A 23699-nucleotide genomic window follows, 5' to 3' on the forward strand; every position below is an offset into this window, starting at 1 on the left:
ATCGCAAAGCTATTGACCAATAAAATATAGCAAAAAAAAGTGCAACTAAGTGTCGTGCTGTCAAAGAAAATTTGTTTTAGTTACCTGAACCAACTTCAGAAGATATAATTTAATTGGATGTACATATATATTACGTCTGATGGGTCAAGTAAAAACATCGTCACAATACATCAGTGCTATGACAAAAACCCTCTCCACTAACAAAGCTCTAACAAACAAATATGTGATTTGTAAATTAATATACTAAAAAATAAAATAAAGCAGATTTAATATCTATAAGAATTATTCAATGCAAAGCTCAATGAGTTTAAATTAAACTGCCGCTTAATTTTAATAAAAGAAACCAAGAAATTGTGTACCTAAACGAAAATCGTGTTTATTAATAACAAAACTAAGAAGCTGAAAATAATTTTAAAGAACCGCTGACCCATTGACATTATATTTTCACGTCCTATCTGATATTTAAATCAACATTGGCATTGAAGAACTGAAAGAATATGCGAAAATGTTTGAACTAGACTAACGCACATCATTTGCTGTCGTCTATATTAAACTCAAAATTCATTAAGATAATACCGCTAATTCCTCCCTGCAATTCATTCATATATCGAAGTATCTCAATACTCAACGAAACATCGTCATTTTGTATACCATTTGTTGGAATCACTCGTAACCTTTAACGTCCTCTTCACTAATTACAAAGCCATTGCATAACAAAGCCATTGCATATACAGCAACAACGATGTATTTAATTGTCATCACGTCAAAAAAACGCAATTGATTCGTTTAAAATCTTTACAATCATCAATCAACTACTTACTAATTTTAATATTTTTTTTTTATTAAACTTAATTTTATGTAAGTATAATTTTTATTTTTATATTTTAACAATTTTATATAAATTATTTAAATTTACTTTTTTTTATATAAAAATAAATATTTTATTTAAATTTTTAACTCCCTTTCCAAAAAAATGTTTAAATATTTTTCCAACTAATTAGAATTTTCTTTTTTTGAAGTTATTTAAAAATTTTAAGTTAGCATGAAAACTCAATTAAAAATTATTTTCAAAATTAAAGTAAAGAGTAAAGTAGTTAACTCTATATTTACTCCCCCCCCAAGAAAATTTAAAACAAACAAATTATTAATTCATTATTATTCTAAACACGCGTAGCATGCAATCGGCTGGCCAATTGCTTTATCTTTTCTCCAAGTACTGCCAGCAAGAGATTTGAGGATTTTATTACGGCTCTGGATTTTCGGTACAATTGCGGCTGCATGCTCACCAAAATGAAGATCCTGAACAAACGTCACACCCAAGATTTTGGGGTGTAGGACAGTCGGTAGCGTAGTGCCATCGACGTGGATGTTCAAAATGGTCGACATTTGGGACGTCCAAGTTGTTAATAATAAGGTCGCGGATGATTTAGTCGGTGATAATGCCAGGTTTCGCGAGGCGAAAAAACTGGGGAGATCAGGGAGGTAGCCGTTTATTCTGTCGCAAAGTTCATCGATCTATGGGCCCGGGCCTGTGGCCATTATTGTGCAGTCATCGGCGTAAGAAACGATAGTAACTCCTTCCGGTGGCGAAGGTAGTTTTGATATGTAGAAATTAAACAAAAGTGGGGATAGGACACTACCCTGTGGCACCCCTTGTTTAATTCTTCTCGGCTTTGATGTTTCGTTTCTGAAATGCGCCGATGCCCGCCGCCCTCCCAGATAATTTGCGGTCCACCTTTTAAGATATGGGGGAAGGGTAGACCCATACAGGTCTTGCAGTAACGTGCCATGGTTGACCGTATCAAACGCTTTTGATAGGTCTAGCGCAACGAGTACTCTTCTATGGTGGGGCTTCAGATTTAAACCACAATTTATCTGGGTTCTAATGGCATTTAGCACGGTGGTGGTGCTATGGAGTTTTCTAAAGCCATGCTGAAGACAGGCTAGCTGCAAATTTGCTTCGAAGTAGGGGAGCAAAATGGCTTCAAGCGTCTTGGCCACTGGCGATAGAAGAGATATCGGGCGATATGACTCTCCTATGTTAGCTGGTTTCCCAGGCTTTAGTAGCGGGACCACCTTTGCCATTTTCCATTTTTCGGAATGATAAAGGTGGAAAGAGACAGGTTGAAGACATGTGCTAAATATTTAAAACCCTTATTTCCTAAGCTTTTAAGCATCGGCACGGCTATGACGTCAGTACCCACCGCTTTAGATGGTTTAGCTTGACCGATGGCATCCTCAACCTCTTTGGCGGTGATGGTAATTGGGGACGCGCTGAATTTATGTTTGTGCGCGTGTCTGTTGGCCCTCCGTCTAGCTTTGTCAACCGTAGAATGCATTATATATTGTCGGCAAAAGGCGCTCTAGCATTTTTTCGCATTCGACAGCACTTTATCGCCAAAAGCGATGACAATTTTGTCGTTGTGCTTGGACGGATTCGATAGGGACTTTACGGTGGACCAAAGCTTACCCACACCGGCAGAGAGGTTACAGCTTCTTAGATGCTCCTCCCATTTCGCCCGCTTGTGTTCATCCACACACAATCTGAGGTGTTGGTTTATGCCCCTTATTTAGGGGTCGCCGGGATCGAGCTGTCTTATGAGGTAACGTTTTCTCGCTAAATTTGCGGCCTCCGCCGGAAAGTGAGGCCGAATTTCGGAATTCTTCCGGCGGGAATAAAGCGAGCCGCGGCGAATACAATGACCTTGCGGAAAGCACGCTCCCCTTGGCGAGCATCAGTCGGGATAGGGAGGGCAGCAAAGCGGCTGTCTGTAAAGGATTTATATTCTTCCCACTTTCCTTTTTTAAAGTTTATGAAAGTGCCATTTTCAGAGACGATGAAGTAGGTGGTACGCTCGAGCGAGATGAGTATTGGAAGGCGGTCGGATGCCCATGTTACCATCGGCTGCCAGTTGACGCAGGTTGCGAGTCCTGCGCTCACGATTGACTGGTCGTCCATGGGTAAGCATTGGGGTGCCCGGTGTATTTGGGTTTGGGGCCTGGCAACACGGCGCAATGAAGCCCGTCGGGGGATTTCCGTCGCGAAGACCCGAACATCTTGGCACCGACCACGGCAGGAGCTGCATTGGGCGGATGTCGCAAGCATATATATTCTGTGCCTGCAGACAGTGCAAAAGGTGGTAGGGACTAAGAGTCTTGTTTCCCTGACCTACACGATTGTTACCGGAAAAGAAATGGGAAGAAGACAGGGGTGGGGCTGATATACGGCATTGCTGCCCACTCCACTACGCAGATTTTAGTTGTTAGTGGGAGCGGCCGTATGAGCTGGAGGCACCATAGGGCGCGAGCAGCTGGGGGAATAGTAGTGGCTTGCTGAGCAGCGGAGCTGCTGGAATGTAGTGAGTGGGGCTAAGGCGCGGACTACGGGACGTCACAGTAGAACGAAAAAGCTCTATTGCATGAAAAGTTAAAATGTATTTAATTTTATGGAGCTAGCAGCTTTTCATAATTTTGTTGAAGTGATTCTGGACAATAAACACATACTTTTCTTATACCACCATATGCAGAAATTGTCTGCCACTCCACCATTATAAAAAGTCGGTTTAAGAAAAATGCGAAGCTTTTACCGCATCGTCGACGATCTCAATTTATGCTCAAGCTATTGTCATAAATATCCTCTAACGGGAGTCCAAGGAAACTTGCTGTTTCAACAGGGGTGGACCATAATGAGAGGGGTGTTAGAGGCGTTGGTTCCACATTACAATTAAAGAGATGGTTGGTGTCATGTGGGGACACATTGCAAGCGGGGCATACATTTTGTATGTCGTGGTTGATTCTGGAAAGGTAAGAGTTTAACCTGTTACAGTACCCAGATCGAAGTTGAGCTAGAGTGACTCGTGTTTCCCTGGGGAGTGTGCGTTCCTCTTCCGTAAGTTTTGGGTACTGTTGTTTGAGTACTGGATTCACCGGGCAATTCCCGGCATAAAGGTTCGACGCCTGTTTGTGGAGTTCACTGAGGACCTGCAACAAAAACAACAAATTTAATTTGTTGTTTTTTGGATTCATACGGCTGAGTTCTCAGGTGCGTATTTCCTCATAATGCTTACGGAGATGACTCCTTAAGCCCCTAGGCGGTGTTGGCTCATCAATCAGATACCTGTTGGGATGCCGAGGTTTCTGGGTGTTCAACAGGAAATGTTTGGTTAGCATTTCATTTCTTTCACTGATGGGGAGTATTCGCGCCTCATTATGTAGATGGTGTTCTGGGGACATAAGAAGACAGCCCGATGCGATTCTGAGAGCAGTATTTTGGCAGGCCTGTAGCTTCTTCCAGTGAGTAGTTTTAAGGCTTGGCGACCATATAGGGGACGCGTAGCATGCAATCGGCTGGCCAATTGCTTTGTAAGTAGTAATGAGCATTTCTTTATCTTTCTCCAAGTAGTGCCAGCAAGAGATTTGAGGATTTTATTACGGCTCTGGATTTTCGGTACAATTGCGGCTGCATGCTAACCAAAATGTAGATCCTGATCAAACGTCACACCCAAGATTTTGGGGTGTAGGACAGTCGGTAGCGTAGTGCCATCGATGTGGATGTTCAAAATGGTCGAAATTTGGCGCGTCCAAGTTGTAAATAAGGTCGCGGATGATTTAGTAGGTGATGCCAGGTTTCGCGAGGCGAAAAAACAGGGGAGATCAGGGAGGTAGCCGTTTATTCTGTCGCAAAGCTCATCGATCTGTGGGCCCGGGCCTGTGGCCATTATTGTGCAGTCATCGGCGTAAGAAACGATAGTAACTCCTTCCGGTAGCGAAGGTAGTTTTGATATTGTAACGAATATTAGCAGTACTAAGGGATACTATCATCTCTAAGCCGATGCTAAGCAGTGACTTGATGCACATCAATAATTCAATCATTATGTCTACACATATGTACGTACACGCAGCGGAGAAGCAAAGCACAAACACATGCAGATATCTTATCTGAAATGCTCCCAAAAGTATGCAATTATAATTGTGGAAGTGTCGCTCACAAATACACGCGCATATGAGAAGCTATACACGTGCATCTGTAGTTATAATTTTATAGCAGTAACTAAGTAAATTCTGGAAGCGCCTAAAAGATGCAACGAGGAAATCAAAGAGTATAAAAGGCAGTAACAGTAGTGGCGCTACAATCAGTTTCATTTAAGCAAGCTATTGGTTGTGAAGTATCAGTGTTATTGTGAAGTACTTTAATAAAGGACATTTTGCATTATTAAATATTGGAGTTGTTTATTCAACAGTTTAGCGATACGAACGTTAGTAGAAGGTTGCGAATAAGAGGATTTGCAGTAAATTCGTTACAATTGGTGTTAGAAGAGGAATTGTTGAATAAACTCCGAAGACTTCGAATACAACATGGACATGGCAAAGTTGAGTGAATTGACAATCCAGCAACTGAAGGAGGAGTTGGAAGTCCGTGGATTGGCTTCTTTTGGCAATAAATCCCAGCTACAAAGACGACTAAGTGTAGCTATGGTATTTTAAGGAATCAATGCTGAAGAGTATGTCTTTCATTATGATAGCGACAAAACAACAACAAAAATGGAAGAAAAAAACGAAACACCGCATACAGTGACGAGCACAATATCTGCACAAACATCGACAATGGTATCTCAGCTGGGGTCACAGGAGGCACGCATTGCAGAAATGGCGTCGCAAATGTCATCTCAATTGGAAGAACAGAAGACATATATGTCATCTCAACTGGAAGCGCAAGAGCCACGTATATCTGGAATGTCGACAAAAATTTCGGAACAGGTATCATCGCAGCTCTTTGCGAAACTGGAAGAGCAGGATGCAAAAATTTTACAACTCGAGGACAAAATTGATGCCGAGATAGAAGCGTTGAAAGGTCTCATGCAACAGTTACAACTAAATCGCCCAGCTGTTCCAGCGAGCAATCCGAAGGTAAAAACTCCATCTTTTGACGGCTCTGTTCCTTTCGAGGTATTCAAGCTTCAATTTGAGAAGACGTCAGCAGTGAACAACTGGAATGCTGAAGATAAAGTTGCTGCACTGTTCATGGCGTTGAAAGGGCCTGCAGCTGAGATTTTACAAACCATTCCAGAGGGCGAACGGAACTGTTATGAAGCATTGATGGGTGCTCTAGAGAGACGTTACGCTCCAAAAATCGAATGAGACTTTGCAGAAGTTTGCGTCGGATGTCGAAAGACTGGCGCATCTAGCAAATGCGGACGCACCCGTGGAATACACCGAGAGGGTAAAAATTCAGAGCTTCATAAATGGCATACGAGATGTGGAAGTGAAACGAGCTACATATGCGAATCCAAAACTAACGTTTGCTGAAACGGTATCGCATGCACTGACTCAGGAAACAGCCTCACTTTTGAGTAAGTCAGCGTACAAAGCTCATCGCGTGGAAGTGGAAAGACCAGACTGGGTAGACACAATTTTGGAAACACTGAAGGGGTTACAACATAAAAATGCTGGAGTTATGAAGTGTTTCAAGTGCGGTAACCCAAGTCACATTGCACGTCATTGCAGCCCCGGTTCTGGTAGTTCCAACTTGAGTGGCCGTAAACGCAAAGCGGGAGGAGATGAGCAACAGCGTGCTAGATGTAAAAATCGAGAGCTAGCTCCAGCTGTTGAATGTCCTGTGATATCTGTCTCGCAAATTGGAAGAAAATCGAGTAGTTTTAACGTCAGAGGAAATGTGGATGGCAAGGAACGTGTACTGACTGTCGATACGGGCGCATCTCTGTCCTTGATCCGATCTGATTTGGTCAACAGGAGAGTAAAGCCATGCGTACGATTACTGGCGAGTGTAACCAAGTCCAGGGAGAAGTGGTATGTGAAGTCTTAATTGGGGAGGTCACGGTTCTACACAAATTCGTTGTAGCTGAGATTATTGATGAAGTCATATTGGGAGTGGACTTCTTAGTTGACCATGACATCAGGATCGACATGCAGAGAAGGATTATGCGTTATAAGAACCAGGATATACTACTTAACTTCAGTTTGGCGAAAGGGTTCAGTAGTAATCGAGTACTGGTGGAGAAGACTCGACAAAGACCACGAAAGTCAAAGGCAAAGGTTGATGGATCGAATGGGCCAAATAAAGCAAAATCAGAAGTACCTGCGAGAGAAACACTGGCATTGACTCAAACAAATGGACGCACAAAAACGAAGGAACGAATTTTCCAGAAAGAATGTAAGGGTGGTTTCAAGCCAGCGCGCACTACTGTTGTGAAACGTCAAGACGATACTGATGATACAAAGTCAGTTGTTTTTGTTGTTGTTGTTGTAGCAGTGCTTCGCCCCATTCAATAGGTGCGGCCGATCACAAATTGTCATCAATATCCTCTAACGGGAGTCCAAGGAAACTTGCTGTTTCAACAGGGGAGGACCATAATGAGAGGGGTGTTAGAGGTGTTGGTTCCACATTACAATTAAAGAGATGGTTGGTGTCATGTGGGGACACGTTACAAGCAATGTTTTGTATGTCGGGGTTGATTCTTGATAGGTAAGGGTTTAACCTGTTACAGTATCCAGATCGAAGTTGAGCTAGAGTGACTCGTGTTTCCCTGGGGAGTGTGCGTTCCTCTTCCGGAAGTTTTGGGTACTGTTCTTTGAGTACTGGATTCACCGGGTAATTCCCAGCATAAAGGTTCGACGCCTGTTTGTGGAGTTCACTGAGGACCTGCTTGTGTTTTTTGGCTTCATACAACACTAGGCAGTTTTGGCTCATCAACAGCTGTTGGGATGCCCAGGTTTGTGGGTATCCAACAAGGAACTGTTTGGTTAGCATCTGATTTCTCTCCCTTATGGTGAGTATTCGCGCCTCATTATGTAGATGGTGCTCTGGGGACATAAGAAGACAGCCCGTTGGGATTCTGAGAGCAGTATTTTGGCAGGTCTGTAGCTTCTTCCAGGGAGTATTTTTAAGGCTTGGCGACCATATGGGGAAGCGTAGCATGCAATCGGCTGGCTATTTGCATTGTATGTAGTAATGAGCGTTTCTTTATCTTTTCCCCATGTACTGCCAGCAAGAGATTTGAGGATTTTATTACGGCTCCGGATTTTCGGTACAATCGCAGCTGCATGCCCACCAAAATGTAGATCCTGATCAAACGTCACACCCAAGATTTTGGGGTGTAGGACAGTCGGTAGCGTAGTGCCATCGACGTGGATGTTCAAAATGGTCGACATTTGGGACGTCCCAAGTTGTAAATAAGGTCGCGGCTGATTTGGTCGGTGATAATGCACCTGGCGTGAGGCGAAAAAACTGGAGAGATCATGGAGGTAGCCGTTTATTCTGTTGCAAAGCTCATCGATCTGTGTGCCCGGGGCTGTGGCCATTATAGTGCAGTCATCGGCGTAAGAAACGATAGTAACTCCTTCCGGTGGCGAAGGTAGTTTTGATATGTAGAAATTAAACAAAAGTGGGGATAGGACACCACCCTGTGGCACCCCTTGTTTAATTCTTCTTGGCTTTGATGTTTCGTTTCTGAATTGTACCTATGCCTGCCGACAACCCAGATAATTTGCGGTCCACCTTTTAAGACATGGGAGAAGGGTAGACCCTTCCAGGTCTTGCAGTAACGTGCCATGGTTGACCGTATCAAAAGCTTTTGATAGGTGTAGCGCAACGAGTACTGTTCTATGGTGGGGCTTCTGATTTAAACCACAATTTATCTGGGTGCTAATGGCATTTAGCGCGATGGTGGTGCTAAGGAGTTTTCTAAAGCCATGTTGGTGCTAAGGAGTTTTCTAAAGCCATGCTGATGACAGGCTAGCTGCAAATTTGCTTTGAAGTAGGGGAGCAAAATGGCTTCAAGAGTCTTGGCTACTGGCGATAGGAGAGATATCGGGCGATATGACTCTCCTATGTTAGCTGGTTTCACAGGCTTTAGTAGCGGGACCACCTTGGCCATTTTCCATTTTTGGGGAATGACAAATGTGGAAAGAGACAGGTTGAAGACATGTGCTAAATATTTGAAACCCTCTTTCCATAAGCTTTTAAGCATCGTCATGGCTATGCCGTCTGAGCCCACTGCTTTGGATGGTTTAGAATGACCGATGGCATCTTCAACCTCTTTGGCGGTGATGGTAATCGGAGACGAGCTCAATTTATGCTTATGTGCGTGTCTGTTGGCCCTCCGTCTATCTTTGTCGACCGTAGAATGCATTATATATTGTCGGCAGAAAGTGCTGGCGAAGTTTTTCGCATCTGACAGCACTTTATAGCCAAAGGCGATGGAAATTTTGTCATTGAGCTTAGACGGATTCGATAGGGACTTTACGGTGGACCAAAGTTTACCTACACCGGCAGAGATGTTACAACCGCTTAGGTGCTCTTCATATTTCGCCCGCTTGTGTTCATCCACAAGCAATCTGATGCGTTGGTTTATATCCCTTATTTGGGGGTCGCCGGGATCGAGTTGTCTCGTTCTCTCGATAAATTTGCGGTGTCCGCCGGAAAGTGAGGCCGAATTTCGGGAATTCTACCGGCGGGAATGAAGCGAGCCGAGGCGGATTCAATGACCATGGGGAATGCACGTTTCCCCTGGCGAGCATCAGTCGGGATTGGGAGAGCAGCAAAGCGGTTGTCTGTAAAGGATTTGTATTCGTCCCACTTTCCTTTTTTAAAGTTTATGAAAATGCGTTTTTCTGTGACAATGAAGTCGGCGGTACGCTCGAGCGGAATAAGTATAGGCAGGTGGTCGGATGCCAATGTTACCATCGGGTGCCAGTTGACGCAGTTTACGAGTCCTGCGCTCACGATATAAATATCCGCCGAGCTGTGACAGCTTCCTACCATACGTGTGGGAGCATCTCCGTTTATTGTGCAGAACGTCGTTTCTTTTATTTGATCCGCCACCATCTCACCCCTACTGTGTGACTGCAAGTTTGAATGCCACAGTTCGTGATGGGCATTGACGTCGCCTAAAATAATGCGATTATTGCCAGTGAGTAAGGCGCTGATGTTAGGGTGGTATCCACTGGGGCAACAGGTGGCAGGAGGGATGTAGATGTTGATGATTTCTAGGTTTGCATCGCCTGACCGGACAGATAAGCCTTGACGTTCTGAGACACTGTCCCTGCGGCCGATGTCGGGATCAAATAAATGATATTGCACTGAGTGGAGTAAGATAAGCGCGAGGCCGCCTCCATTTCCGCTCTCACGATCTTTTCTGTGGACATTATACCCAGAACAGGTCTGCAGAGCAGATCTTGCTGTGGGTTTGGTCTCTTGAATCGCGGCGATGCGGATGTTGTACCGGTTCATGAAATCGACTATCTCCGTGATCTTCACAGTTAATCCATTACATTTTAACTGCAGAATTCTGAAGTTCAACGGGGGAGACGTCGTCACCCTAGCAGTAAGAGGTGGGTGACTACGCCCGGGTTGTGAAAGGCTAGGACGCAACTGCTGGTGTGGCCCTGGGACTGGACGTCATTGGGTAAGCATTGGGGTACCCGGTGTAATTGGATTAGCGACCTGGCAACATGGCGCAATGAAACCCGTCGGGGAGTTGCCTTCCCGGAGACCAGAACAGAATTCTGAAGTGCATAGGGGGAGACGTCATCACTCTGGGAGTAAGTGACGGGTGACTACGCCTGGGTTGTGGAAGGCCAGAACGCGATCGCTGTTGTGGCCCTGGGACTAGACGTCCTTGGGTAGGAATTGGGGTACCCGGTGTATTTGGGTATGCGGCCGGGCAACATGGCGCAGTGAAACCCGTCGGGGGGTTGCCGCCGCGGAGACCAGAACATCTAGGAAAGTGGCACCGTCCAAGGCAGGAGCTGCATTGGCGGATGTCGCAAACATATATATTCTGTGCTGGCAAACGGTGCAAAGGGAGGTAGGGACTAAGAGTCGTTTTCCCTGACCTACACAATTGCTGCAGGAAAAGAGGGGGTAGAAGACGGGGGCAGGGGCTGATGCTCGACATTGCTCCCGACTCTACTACGGAGATTGTAGGTATGAGTGGGAGTAGCCGTATGAGTTGGTGGTGCGGTGGGGCGCGAGCAGCAGCGGGTACTTGTTCTGGCTTGCTGAGCAGTGGGGCTGCTGGAAGGTAATGGTGGGGGGGGGGGGGGGGGGGGGGGGGCCAAGGCGTAACTACGGGACACCCTAGGGCGTGAACAGCAAGGATCCACAAAAGATTTATAGAAGTTACGTGCACGTCTGGTTTTGGGATCTAGCATAGAACAACCAGTCCGATGCAATCATCCCTTACACGAAATACACTGAAAAGAGTATGGCCGTCCTAAAAAGATTCTTTTCCGGCAGATGCAGCAAAACCATTTCTCAGGACCTGGGCCAGGAGACGGACCCGGATTGGGTTCGATACCCAATTTGTGGGAGGGACGCAACAAATTAAATGTGGTTACACCGAAATGATAATCCTTGGTCGGGAAAAATCGCGAGTGGCTCCGGTACATAGAACCGACTACCTTGGGAAGCGGGATAAGGGCACTCCCCAAAAGCCTTGGGGAGTGTTATCGTTGTTGATGGTCCTGCAGATCCGGTACTTTTCGATACCAAGCCCGACCTCGGGAACGATTTGTTATTACCACATGCGACCTTTTGGGATTAAAGGGGTTGTGTAGCACAATATACAGCTTATCCAACCCAATTGTCAACCTCAACTTCGAGCGGCGAATCCCTTTTCACTAACAGACGAGGCTTTGGCGACCTCCAGCTCCTCATGGAACTTGGGTGGGGAGGGATGGCCTGAAGTTTTAATGTGGCTAAATAAATAGTTCCCGGGATGGTCGGGCAACACATTAATGGTGCTGTTACCGGAGCATACAGGATCTGTATCCGGCAAAGGACCATCACATCGATAAAACTCCCCAAAGCCTTCAACTGTTTGATTTCCTTTGGGTAAAATTTTTACAAACTTGTTGCTGGCCGAACACAGTTTAACCAATTCATTAGAAGAAAGGGAATTTATTACTTTTTCCAATTACTTATGAATATACTTGGCAATGTAATACAATTGCATTTACCCAGCTCTGTACAAAATGAAGTGGCAGCGATTTAGTTTAGTACCCCCGAGTTCGGGGTTTAACTTGGTATCAAATGAAAGAGGGAGTTCTCCCGATCACAAATATATATATTTTAAAGTGCGCAAACTTATAATTTAAAAGTTATTTGTTGTTAAAGTTTACAAATTTCTATACAACTTTTATATGTGTATACGTATATATATTTTATGACATTACAAATCTGTGCTGCCACATCTAAAAAACGGAACAAGTGCAGAATCGAAAAATAACTCATAAAAATACCTTTCATCGGATTTATATATATATTTAACTTTTCTAGTCTTTATTTACAAAAAATTTGAAAAAGCTCTTTTTTGCATTCGTGAACGAGCTGATATTACCTTATAACTCTTTATGTTTATTGTTATGTTACCCGATCCAACACCGACTGCGCCATGCACAGTAATTCTGCGTAGAACACCTTTCTGCATAGGCGGCCTTCGGCCGCGCTTATAAAATGCCCAGAAGGTTGTACTACGCAGAAGGACATCACCGTGGCGGTAGCCACGGTTATACCACACACCCGGACTTAGCATGGCGTAGCCCAGGGTTATTTTTTATAAGCGCGGCCGAAGGCCGCCTACGCGGAAAGATGTTTCAACTTTTCAAAATGAGTAGTAAAAATATCCCAGCCAGCATTTTTTGAAAATTTTGATCAAAAAATATTTAAATATCATACCCCCAGATTATAAAAAACGTTCAAATTTAAAAGCATTTTCTGTTCGAAAATTAATGTATCGTCCGGAGCAAAATGTACCATAAATGTGATTATTATTGAATAATCATTTATGATTCATATTTCGAAACGCTTTTTGGTCATATTTGATATCATTGTAAAATTGAGCTGTAATTGTTTTAGAGTAATATTTGATTGTTTTTCACAGTCATTTTCTAATCGTTTTGATTGAGATTTTTGAATCATTTTTGAATGCGTTTATGATGCATTTATTCTTCATATCTCATTCAAAATAAGATACTACATAGTAATCTTATTTCATCAGGGGAGGAAAGCATGCGGAAGTGAGCTATTAGAACCACAGGTCACTCGCAAATAAACTTGACCGATATACACCTCGACTCCAACATCCAGCATCAGCTATGATCGTCAACATCTTGAAATACGGTATGGTACGGGATGTTGAAGCCATATCCAGGTACATATGTCAAGAGAGTTTCACTTACCTGGGGTTCAAATATTTCACAACCTTTGTATTGTCTAATGGTTAGATTTGTATTTTCTGGGAAGCCGAAGGTTGGGGGCATATTTTCTTAGGAGCAGTACATTATTTTTTGTATTGAAAAATAAAATTTTAATATATTTTTTTCTGAACTTCATGATTGAAAAAATGTGAATATGTGAAAAAAATAAGACATTCAATGAAAAGTAAAGTTTTAACAAGTATAAAATTCATTATTCAGTCAACAAAGGTAGTCAGAAAAGATTCAGAAAGCTGAATGAAAAATGGTTAAAAATTTTTGATCACCTAAAGTAAAACCATTTGTCTCAAATATGATTCCAAAATGTGAATGAAAAGCTATATTCAGTTTTTTATCATCAAAAGTACTCATACTTGATTATTTATTTTGTTTAATTGTATGATAACTCATGATTTAGTCAGAAAGAGTAATCAAATTGTATTGATATGTAGGGAAATTCGAAACTTAATCACCTAAATGCTGAGTGGGATATATTTTCCTTTTTCTTTATTAACTGAATGGTGGTAAGGTAATATTTATATTTGTTTTTTTTTTTTTGTTTGTTTATGTGGCAGCACAGCTTTGTAATGGCATCAATATATAAATGTGCATGTTGCTACAAAAGCGCGATTGATTTAATAAAAACATTTATAATAAGTAAAAACAATGCAAAAATGAAATGTGAAATATACAAAAATGCAATTTAAGTTTAGCGTTGCCAATTTATATAGATATGTATGTGGATTAAGGTTTTGAAAGATGTGTAAATTGTAATTTAAAGTGCTATAGAAATTTGCTAAATTTGCAAACTTTAACAACAAATAACTTTTAAATTATATCTAAGTTTGCGCACTTTAAAATATATATATATTTGTGATCGGGACAGCTCCCTCTTTCATTTGATACCAAGTTTTACCCGAACTCGGGGGGTGCTATTCTAAAAATTTTCCCCAATAATAATTGTTTGTCAAAAAAACAACTTACCTTACACTTATTAGAATAAATTGTTTCAATGCCGACGAAATCTTAATATTAACTGCAAATAAAGGTGACAGACCTACACACACGCGCACATATGCTTAGATAACAAACAAAAATGTGCAAACATAATTAAAGGAAAATTGTACACAACGGACAAAAGGGGCCACGATAAATATGTACATTTGTGCAACAAAAACAAGTCTAGTGTAAATCTATAGAACGCCATTTTCTACCATTACTCGCCGGTATTAACGCTGTCATCGTACTTCGGCACAGCAGCTGTTCGCCGATGTATGTGTGACTTTGCAATCAGCGATTTTGTTTTAACATCCGCCATTATCACATTACCCACTACATAAAACAAACAAAAGAGAAAAACAAAGATAAAAAGGAAATTAAAACAAAAAGGAGGAAACATAGCAAGCATCAAAAAGCGGAAATTGCCGAACGTCAATTACTTCGCCGCTGTTGTTGTTGTCATCTTAGCAACTGCGACGACGGCGACTTTACATACGCCATTTTTTCATTTACCAGTTTCACATTTTACTCTTTCTCTTTCTGCACGCTTTTATCACATAAAATTAGTGGATTTTACACTTTTTTGGGGTTTTGGTGTCAGTGAAAATTTCTACTATACAAAAACAATGTATGCATATTCTATGCACACAACTACAGCTTTAAGACATTTCACAAATTTTGTATTCACAACTACCTTTGCATCCAACTGATTTTATTGCTTTTTTTACAAATCACTCACTTTATGCTTAACAATATTGCTTCCAAATTGAATGACCTAATGTTCGAAAATATAAATAAATAACAACGTTCAATATATAATATTCAAACGCGCACACCGAAGGTTTTTGCTTTTGCTTGCAACGCCAAACTCGCGACAATATAACCGAGGCCGTACGAGCTGACAAACATTATGGAACCGACCGACGAACTATAAATGTTGCCTAATGTGCAAATTTATGCTTTGGCCTTTTGCAAAATGTAATTCAATTACCGATTTTCACTTCAAATTTTTACGTTTTTTACATCTCTTCGCTTAATGGTATTAACCACTTTAGCCATTCATTTGCCTGGTAAAGTTTATTTTGACTTTTCAACCTCTTTTTTACACACGCACAACTCATACGAAATGCACACACGAATTTGTTAAACTTGAATGTAATATAAGCGGACAGCGAATATTGAAATAAAAAAATGAGCAAATAGTATACGTTTGAAGCAAGGAAAGAAACAAAAAAGAACCAGTAAAGAGGCACGCGAAACAAAATACGAATTTGTAAAATGACAAATGTGCTCAGAGAGAATGAGTTCAGCACGTGAGATCGCCTAATTCACTCCATTGCTGCTAAAATGAAATGCAAGCATCGCTGCGGTCGTCGAAGCCAACAGAGAGTTTTCCCCAAACATCGCCAAAGTTCAGCAGCGACGTACCGCTTACCGCCTTTGGTAAAGTTAACACTTCGCTAAATTTCCATGTCAATTCGTTTACGCCTTTGTTCGTACAAGCACTTCGTGCTTCAGTTTTTCCTGCTGTCTTGTTGTTCGTACTTTTTCTTACGTTTAAAATTTCTTCAGCCACTGGCAGTTGACGTTCCTTCTTTTACACAGTTCTTCTAAACTCTGCCAATGTTGTTTTTGTATATATTTTTTTGCGTTTTTATATTGAGTCGAATGCTTTTGCTACTTTGCGCGACATACCGTCTCATTGACTATATTGTCGGGGGTAGAAAATAAAACTAAATGCTTGCCAAACTGCTCACTCGTAGCGGAGCAACAGCATTCATTTCTGCTACCACTCTGCAGCACTTACTCTCAAAAATGCTCATCAATCTCATTCTCAGACAGTGTTTATGAGTTTATGGCGTGGTATAAGGCTGCCACTTTGGTACATTTCAACCAAAAACTGTCCGTTTTTTTTACATTTTATCCGGCTATGTCGTCGCCTTTACGAAAGTCTCCCATGAAAAGTTTTTCGGAACAAGTGCAGTATACAGACAATGCTGATATAAAAAAACGAAAAAACAACAACAAAAGTTATTAAAGGTCAAAGTTCATAATAAGCTTTTTTTTAAATCTAAATTACTTCTTAAGTATTGAACCGATTATCAACGTCGTTGGATAGGTATTTCCAATAACTTTCATTTGATGTATATCTTAAGTATATAACTGCAAAGAATTTCCTGAAATAATATAATTTTTTAAAAAACATATCAAAATTTTTAAAAACTTAATTTTTTTTTTAATTTAATTGCTGTATTAAATATATGAAAATATAGTCTGGTAGATGGGAAATAATTTAAGCTTTCATTTAAAATTATAAATAATATCCTTAGTCCCATCAATGCAATACCAACTGTCCTGTTCCTGGTATACCAAAACTTAATTGTGGGCAAATTAACGGTAGTTCTGCGCAGAACACCTGTTATTTGTTTCCTTTATGTGCAGAACACCTTTCCGAGTTGGCGGTCTTCGGCCGCCCTTATTTAAATAACCCTGGGCTATGCCATGCCAAGTCCGGGTGGTTGCCCGAACCGTGGCAACATGCCACGGTACGCACTCTTTTGCGCGTTTTTAGGTACAACCTAATAAAATTACCACAACCATGTTTTGAAAATGGCAATAAGGCCATACTGGCTTTATTTCCATTAGCAATTGGAAATAAGGCCATATGGCTTTATTTCTCAAACTAATTGGAAATAAAGCCGTATAGCATTATTGCGTATGGCTTTATTGCACCCCACCGTCATCCACAGTATTTCTGCGCAGAATACTTTCATACATACATAGCCCCTTAAAAAATAAGTATTTATTTTGTAACTTACGTTTAACTCACGCCGACATATCGACCTCATAATCATCTTCATCTTCCTCCTCTTTAAGTCGTGGGTTGCATGGGTTGTAAAGGTTCCCAGCCATTTTAAAAAATGTTGTTAAAGGGTCAATATTAGTAGCCTTGCAATGCCGCAAAAAAATAAAATTTGCCAAATAGCCGCAAAAGAATTGCTTTTTGTGGTGGAATTGGGGCATAAAGACCTTGGCATGCCTCCATAACCCTTCGATCGTATTTGTGTGCTGGCCAGTTTCGGGGTCTACATACATATGTACAAATAAATATGTGTAATTTACTTAATAAATATAGCACTTTTAAACATCGAATTTTTCAAGTATTTTACGGGATAGAAATACAAACAGCATACCAAATGAAAGGTAATTTTACTACCTATACAATGAAAAAAAAATTAAATGAAAATCGGTACAATATTTAAAGAGAAATTTAGATTTAAAAAAATGCTTCATATGAACTTTGACCCTTAATTACTCCTGTTATTGTCATTTACCCACAAAAAAAAATTGTCTAGTTATACTCACCTTGACCATGTCTATCAATCCTCATACTTCTTTTTTTGATTTTGGAATTGTCCGTTATTATAGCTCCGAAAATCTGAGTTTTCAATGTAAAAGTGGTCTGCACATTTAAGCATACCCAATATAACTTGAAAATGAAAATACAATTACAACTTGTTAGATTATAGTAAATATATTTTGTTTAAGCGTTTCGCTTCGAACTCGGATGAAATAGGAAACGACATTTATAATGGTTACATTCTTCGCTTAACAGTGAAAAAACCAAAATTAATTTAAACTGAACAAAGTGTTCGTTACTATTGTTTTGAGCGGTTGAGTCAAAACTAGGAGTTTGAACTCTAATCCAGAGACGATCCGTTGGTAACCTGCTGGTGTGAAAAGTTTTTGATTTACGTGCGTTGCATGGGTTTGAAAATATTGAGTTTAGTAGATTTTTTAGGTAGAGTTTTCTCACTTTTCTCGAGTGCTCTGTATATCTGAACAGTTGAAACTCCCTAGAAAACTGTTGCGCTTTAACATAAAAGTAGAAATACCTTGCGTCCATTAAAAATTGTGATGTTTATATTTTTGACAGCAACTAATTACGAAACAAGTAAAAATATCAAAATGTCATAAAGTTATGGAGAAGTTATAAATTCTATTGTTTTTCCAACAGCTTTCAGAAAAATATATATTTAAAAATTTTTAATAACGTCAACAGCAAGTAGTGAAAGTGATTACAAACAAGTGTGCCAAAAATGTGCACAATCGACCTACGCTTTCAAGAGTTATAAAGAAAAGTTAAGCTCGTTCAACAAAACCAAAAGCGCTATAACTTGCAAGAGAATTTTAAGAGGCTCACCACGCATATACAAGTCGAATAAGCAAACAAAATGTAAGATTATAAAAATAATTTTATTTGAGTTCATGATGCAATTAAACCTAACAGGTGAAGTCAAAATAACAACTAAACTCGCATTTTGACAATTCTCGCCCTCATAACTCAAAGTTAACTGAGTGGTTCAAGCGTTACACGTTGCTCACAACTAAGGAATATGGAAACAGACCGTTGATGTCGATGAGATAACTGACAACTTGGGACAATAATATGAAGTTGCGGATGAATATATGGGGGGCTTGTAAAACAAAAACTCGGCATTGCCGGTATACGGTCCCAGGACCCAACTCTACTCTTACTCTAAGTCTCACTATTACCCTTAATATTCCCAATGTTATTCTTGTTGTTGTTGTAGCGATGAGGACATTCCCCGAAGGCCTTGGGGAGTATTATCGATGATGGTCCGTTACCGGATGCAGATCCGGATCCGGTCCTGACCATCTCGGGAACGATTTGTTATGACCACATGCAACCTTCTAGGCCATCCCCCTTAGATCCATGAGTTCGGGGTCGCCTGAGCCTCGGATGTTAATGAAACAGGATTCGCAAAGGATAGGTGAGGTTCACAATTGGGTTTGGAGAAGCTATGTATTGCGCTGGTAGGTTGAAAAGCTGCGCTACACAAACCCCTTGAATTGGGTATTTTAATCCCCTCTACGCTCTGTATTCTAACCCCCTAACCCACTGGTGGTCTTGCTCTTGCTGTTAACTACTTATTCCTCCTTTTCCTCAAACTTTTAGCCTTCTTACTTTTACTCTCATTCTTCCCGTTCCACTTGTTTGATTCACTTTTCTCACTTCCTTCAACTTTCTCTTCTCAATTTCATACTTTTTTCTTTTCTTTGATGTTCCATCTTTCAAAGGGGAGATTCATCGGGCTAGACTTTTTGTTTCTTTTTACTACTTTAATTTATGGCCGTTGTTGTACTACTGGCCTCACCTGTCTGCTATTACTGTTTCATGACTTGATTTTTTACTTAAAAATTTATATTTTACCAGCATTATGGCTTATATGAAAAGAAATGATAAATTCTTTACTTATAAACAACTTGTTGGATGGGCGTTACTTTTGTTTTTCAGCCCAATTAGCGTTATTTGCAGATGATGCAGAAACGTTCGTTCCTTTCTAAGGCTGGTTAAATTTTGTCGTGGTGGGAGGGAAATGCCTGCAGTGTGATGATGAGCTTTTTTTCACACCACTACCTTTTGTGGCATGATACGACCGATATATGTATGGTGTTTATTTATCAAAATGCATATGCACAAGTAATTGAGCACTTATTGCACAACGAGTTGAATAGTTTTCATAATTATTAATAAATTAACAAAATTCAACAAAAATAATAAAATTTGCAAAACAACGCTAATAGAAAACAAAAATGTAAACAATGCAAACTAATTTAACATTTTCTGCATTCAGTAAGTAAGACGAAGCAATCAGTTGATCAGAATAAAGCGCCTTACATGTATTGGCCATGGATCTTTCGTTCCTTTTAACAAATCACTTCAGTGTCTTCCAATCGGACGTGTTGTGAACATATACATTAAGCATAAAACGGCCATATAATTTTCTTTGCAAATATTAAGGAATACAATAAAAGCGGCCGCCGTGGTCTGGTGGTAGCGTGCTCCGCCAATTAGAAGAAAGTTTTTTAAGCGGGTTCGCCCCTCGGCAGTGATTGGCCAAACACTCCTAGTTTATTTCTGCATGACGTAGATTGGAAGAGAAGCTCGGCCTAAAATCTCTTCGGAAGCTCTCGCGCCTTACATTTATTTATTTATAATTTCTCAGTTATTTACTACGTGAAAAGAATCACAGACTTAGATTATGAAGGCAAAATCAGTAAAACTGTATCGGTTCTAAGGTTTCTCGAAATCGTCGGCTTTCAAAAAACAAAAAATTGTCGCTTTAGTACTGCTCAAAAAATCTATATTTTTTTATATGCAGCAGCAAAAACGATTATCACCCCGATAAAGATTCTCTTTCGCCCTAAAATCTTGGCATATAATGTTTTTCAATCAGGCCAACAGTTTATAAGCTATTTCTAGACTTATGGGATAATTACAGAACAAATAAAAATCGAATCATGATATGTTGAAAAACATAGAAAACAATCATTTGGTATTGGTTTTGGTTAAGTAGCAAAACTCAATAATTTTCACGTCTTACTGTCATGAACCACTTTCAAATCGGTATCCAGATCACAAGAATATTTTGAATTTTCTTCTTGTAAGACTACGTTTTAATTGTTGCATGGAGACCGTTTAGTGACCGTTTTCTTATGATGGGGATGCCGCGTTGAACTTAATACTAACAATTAAATTTGAAAAAGGGCCAAATAATAGCTTTGGCTTTTTCAATAATGAACTTTTGTGCTAAAAAAGTTTGATGTGGCACTCCTGCTTCCGGAAGTAATCACTCATTTTAGTAAGCACTTCGCTCTTTCTATTCATTGAAAACATTCCTAGCCAGCTGTTCGTTACCATCGAAAAGAGACAAAAAACCAACGTTGACGCCGACGTCGCTGCTGCTGATGGTCGACGTTGCCATCGAATACAATGGATGCGCGTTCTACAATAAGTTACATGCTTATCTAAATAAATACAGTTACATATATATAGGTAAGCAGCAGTCACAGCACAGGAAAATGGCCGCTTGGTTTTGGGTGTGGATGCAACTGCATTTTTGGTTGTAAATCAGCGAATGCATACTAAATACTTCTCCTTTTTAGGCGCATATTGCACCTGGGTAGGGGATTTGTTGCTCAAGTTTAGAGAAAATGCATGCACACATACATATGTATGTACATATGTATGTACGTGCATGACTATTCACACGTTTGTTGCATTAGGAGACAGATGCTTACATATAGCCACTTGCGATTGTGAACTTGCACGTAAACAAGTTTTGCCCTGGCTGGGTGGCTTAGATATACATATGTAATGCAAACATCCATGTAGATACATATGTACATACATTTGCATACATACATATATGTATAAGTAAATTAGATCGTATCGAAAGACCAAAATTTCACCGTACATCGCTTATACAAAATACTCTTGCAAAGCTTCGTAAGGAAAAGTTAAAACTAGGAAGGTGGGGAGCACTCCGAAAATTGAGGACGATCGGCACTGGAATGTATATCTCGAATGGTAGGTAGATATGTGTGTACCTACATACATACATACCTAGTTCATAATGCAGACGGATTATATATGTGTGTAGATATGTACATGTATTTTTGTATGGCAATGCATATGTGTGCATACATATATATATGCATGTACATATATATTGAATATACATATCAATTGGTATCCTACATACATATGTAGGTGTCAAAGCTTCCTTTTTTAAATTTTGTAAAAGCCTACGGAGAAATGAAATTAACTGCCAGTGTGTAAAAAAATATAATTATGCATGCATCTACATAACCAAGCCTACATACATACATTCATATGACCATAGATGTGTATGCAATAACGATTAGCTTGTAAAAATAGAGCGTTCGTAGGACTTCGTTTCGATCGTTGATTTGCCGATGACTGCCATTTCAATGCATTCAGCATTTCAATACATATTTATTATTTATATGTTTTGTATGTACATACATATGTATGTATGCATGTTTGTGTTCATAGATGAAAATGTGGGTAATACCGAATTTCTAGATAATTTGGGTATGCTGTACTGTCTTATCTTACTAAAGGTCTGAGATTCAACCCACATGACAAGTTATCATCATTAATTGAAGCTTAAACCATTTGGTCGTGTCGTAACAAGCCACGCCAACTATCACCTCGATTAGATTACTACGCCCGATGAGATTTGTGACTCGATCCATCAGCAATGCAGGATAGAACGGCATGATCCAACTGCCATAAGAAGTTTCCGTACAGGGTACAGCGGTACAAAATCGGCAATGGTAAGCCCTTCAGCGGATGATGCCAAAGTTCTAAAGGCGCAAAATGCCAAATATAGCCCTTAAATCAGCGATAAGGTTTAGAACATCGCTATTGACGGATCTCTTCAACGCCTGTATCCAAGAAGGAAACGTCAAAGAGTGGTTCTTTTGCTGAAACCTGGTAAGATGGCCCACAGGCCACTTTGTATGTTGGATTCAATAGGGAAGATTCTCGAACATATTATTATTGAGTGTCTGCAGCAGACCCTGGAAAGCCCAGGTGGCTTGTCAAATATTCATTTTGGATTTCGAAAATGGAGATACACGATAGATGCAATACAAACAGTTTTCAATATAGCCCGCGGAGCCATAACCGGAGGCCAAAGTAACAAGGTGCAGGCCCGGTAAGTTCCGGTAGCAAGCCCATTAAGACACCAGCCCGACCATCTCGGGAACGATTTAGTATGACCACATGAAATAAAGAAGATAGACTAACCATTAAGTATACGGAATTGATCAAGGCGACAAGCTGAGTTGATATAGCCGTGTCCGTCTGTGCGTCCGTCCGTCTGTCTGTTTGAACGCAAATTTTGAGATATCTCAATCAAATTTGGCACAAGGATGTATTTTTAATATATTAGACATTTGTCGGATCCGGTAGGATAAGACCACTATAACATATATCTCCCATAAAACCGATCGTTCAGATAAGACGATTTTGGTCATTCCTGCCGCAATTTAGAAAGTATAAACGTGAAACTCGGTGGTATATATTCTAATATATCATAGAAGATTTTCTGAAAAAATCACTTTGATCATAGCTATATATAGTATATATCCCATACAACCGATCGTTCAGATAGAAAGATTTTTGGCAATTTCTCCATTAATTTCCAATATAAAAACGTTAAACTTGGTGATATTTATTCTAATATATCATAGAAGTTTTCATGAAAAAATCATTTCCATCGGAGCTATATATAATATATATCCCATACAACCGATCGTTCAGATAGATAGATTTTTAGCCATTTCTCCCTTAATTTCCAATATAAAATCGTTAAACTTGGTGATATTTATTCTAATATATCATAGAAGATTTCCTGAAAAAATCACTTTGATCGGATCTATATGTATATAGTATCCCATACAACCGATCGTTCAGATAGAAAAATTTTTGGCCATTGCTCCCTTAGTTTCCAATATGAAAACGTGAAACTTGGTGATATATATTCTAATATATCATAGATTTCCTGTAAAAATCATTTCGATCGGAGCTATACATACAAGCGATCGTTCAGATAGGGGGGTTTTTTGCCATTTTTGTTTTATATTTA

At 40.1% G+C, this 23699-nt stretch overlaps 1 protein-coding gene across 11 annotated transcripts in view; it reads right to left on the minus strand.

Moving 5' to 3' along the window:
• Positions 1–23699, minus strand: part of east (enhanced adult sensory threshold) — a 334547-nt gene that overhangs the window by 64544 nt on the left and 246304 nt on the right. For 3 of the 11 annotated variants that reach the window (XR_010952555.1, XM_067781714.1, XM_067781712.1), the window contains exon 1: positions 15770–15925. The exons of 2 other annotated variants lie outside the window; for them this stretch is intronic. The gene's annotated coding sequence lies outside the window, so the exon portion shown is untranslated. Of the gene's footprint in view, positions 1–14199; positions 14403–14429; positions 14548–14654; positions 14673–14908; positions 15734–15759; positions 15926–23699 lie in introns of those variants that run through there. 6 more of the 11 variants (XM_067781720.1, XM_067781721.1, XM_067781713.1 and 3 more) reach the window with 6 other exon arrangements.

The sequence above is a fragment of the Eurosta solidaginis genome, chromosome 4 (assembly GCF_040869045.1).
Source record: "Eurosta solidaginis isolate ZX-2024a chromosome 4, ASM4086904v1, whole genome shotgun sequence".
Lineage (NCBI taxonomy): Eukaryota > Metazoa > Arthropoda > Insecta > Diptera > Tephritidae > Eurosta > Eurosta solidaginis.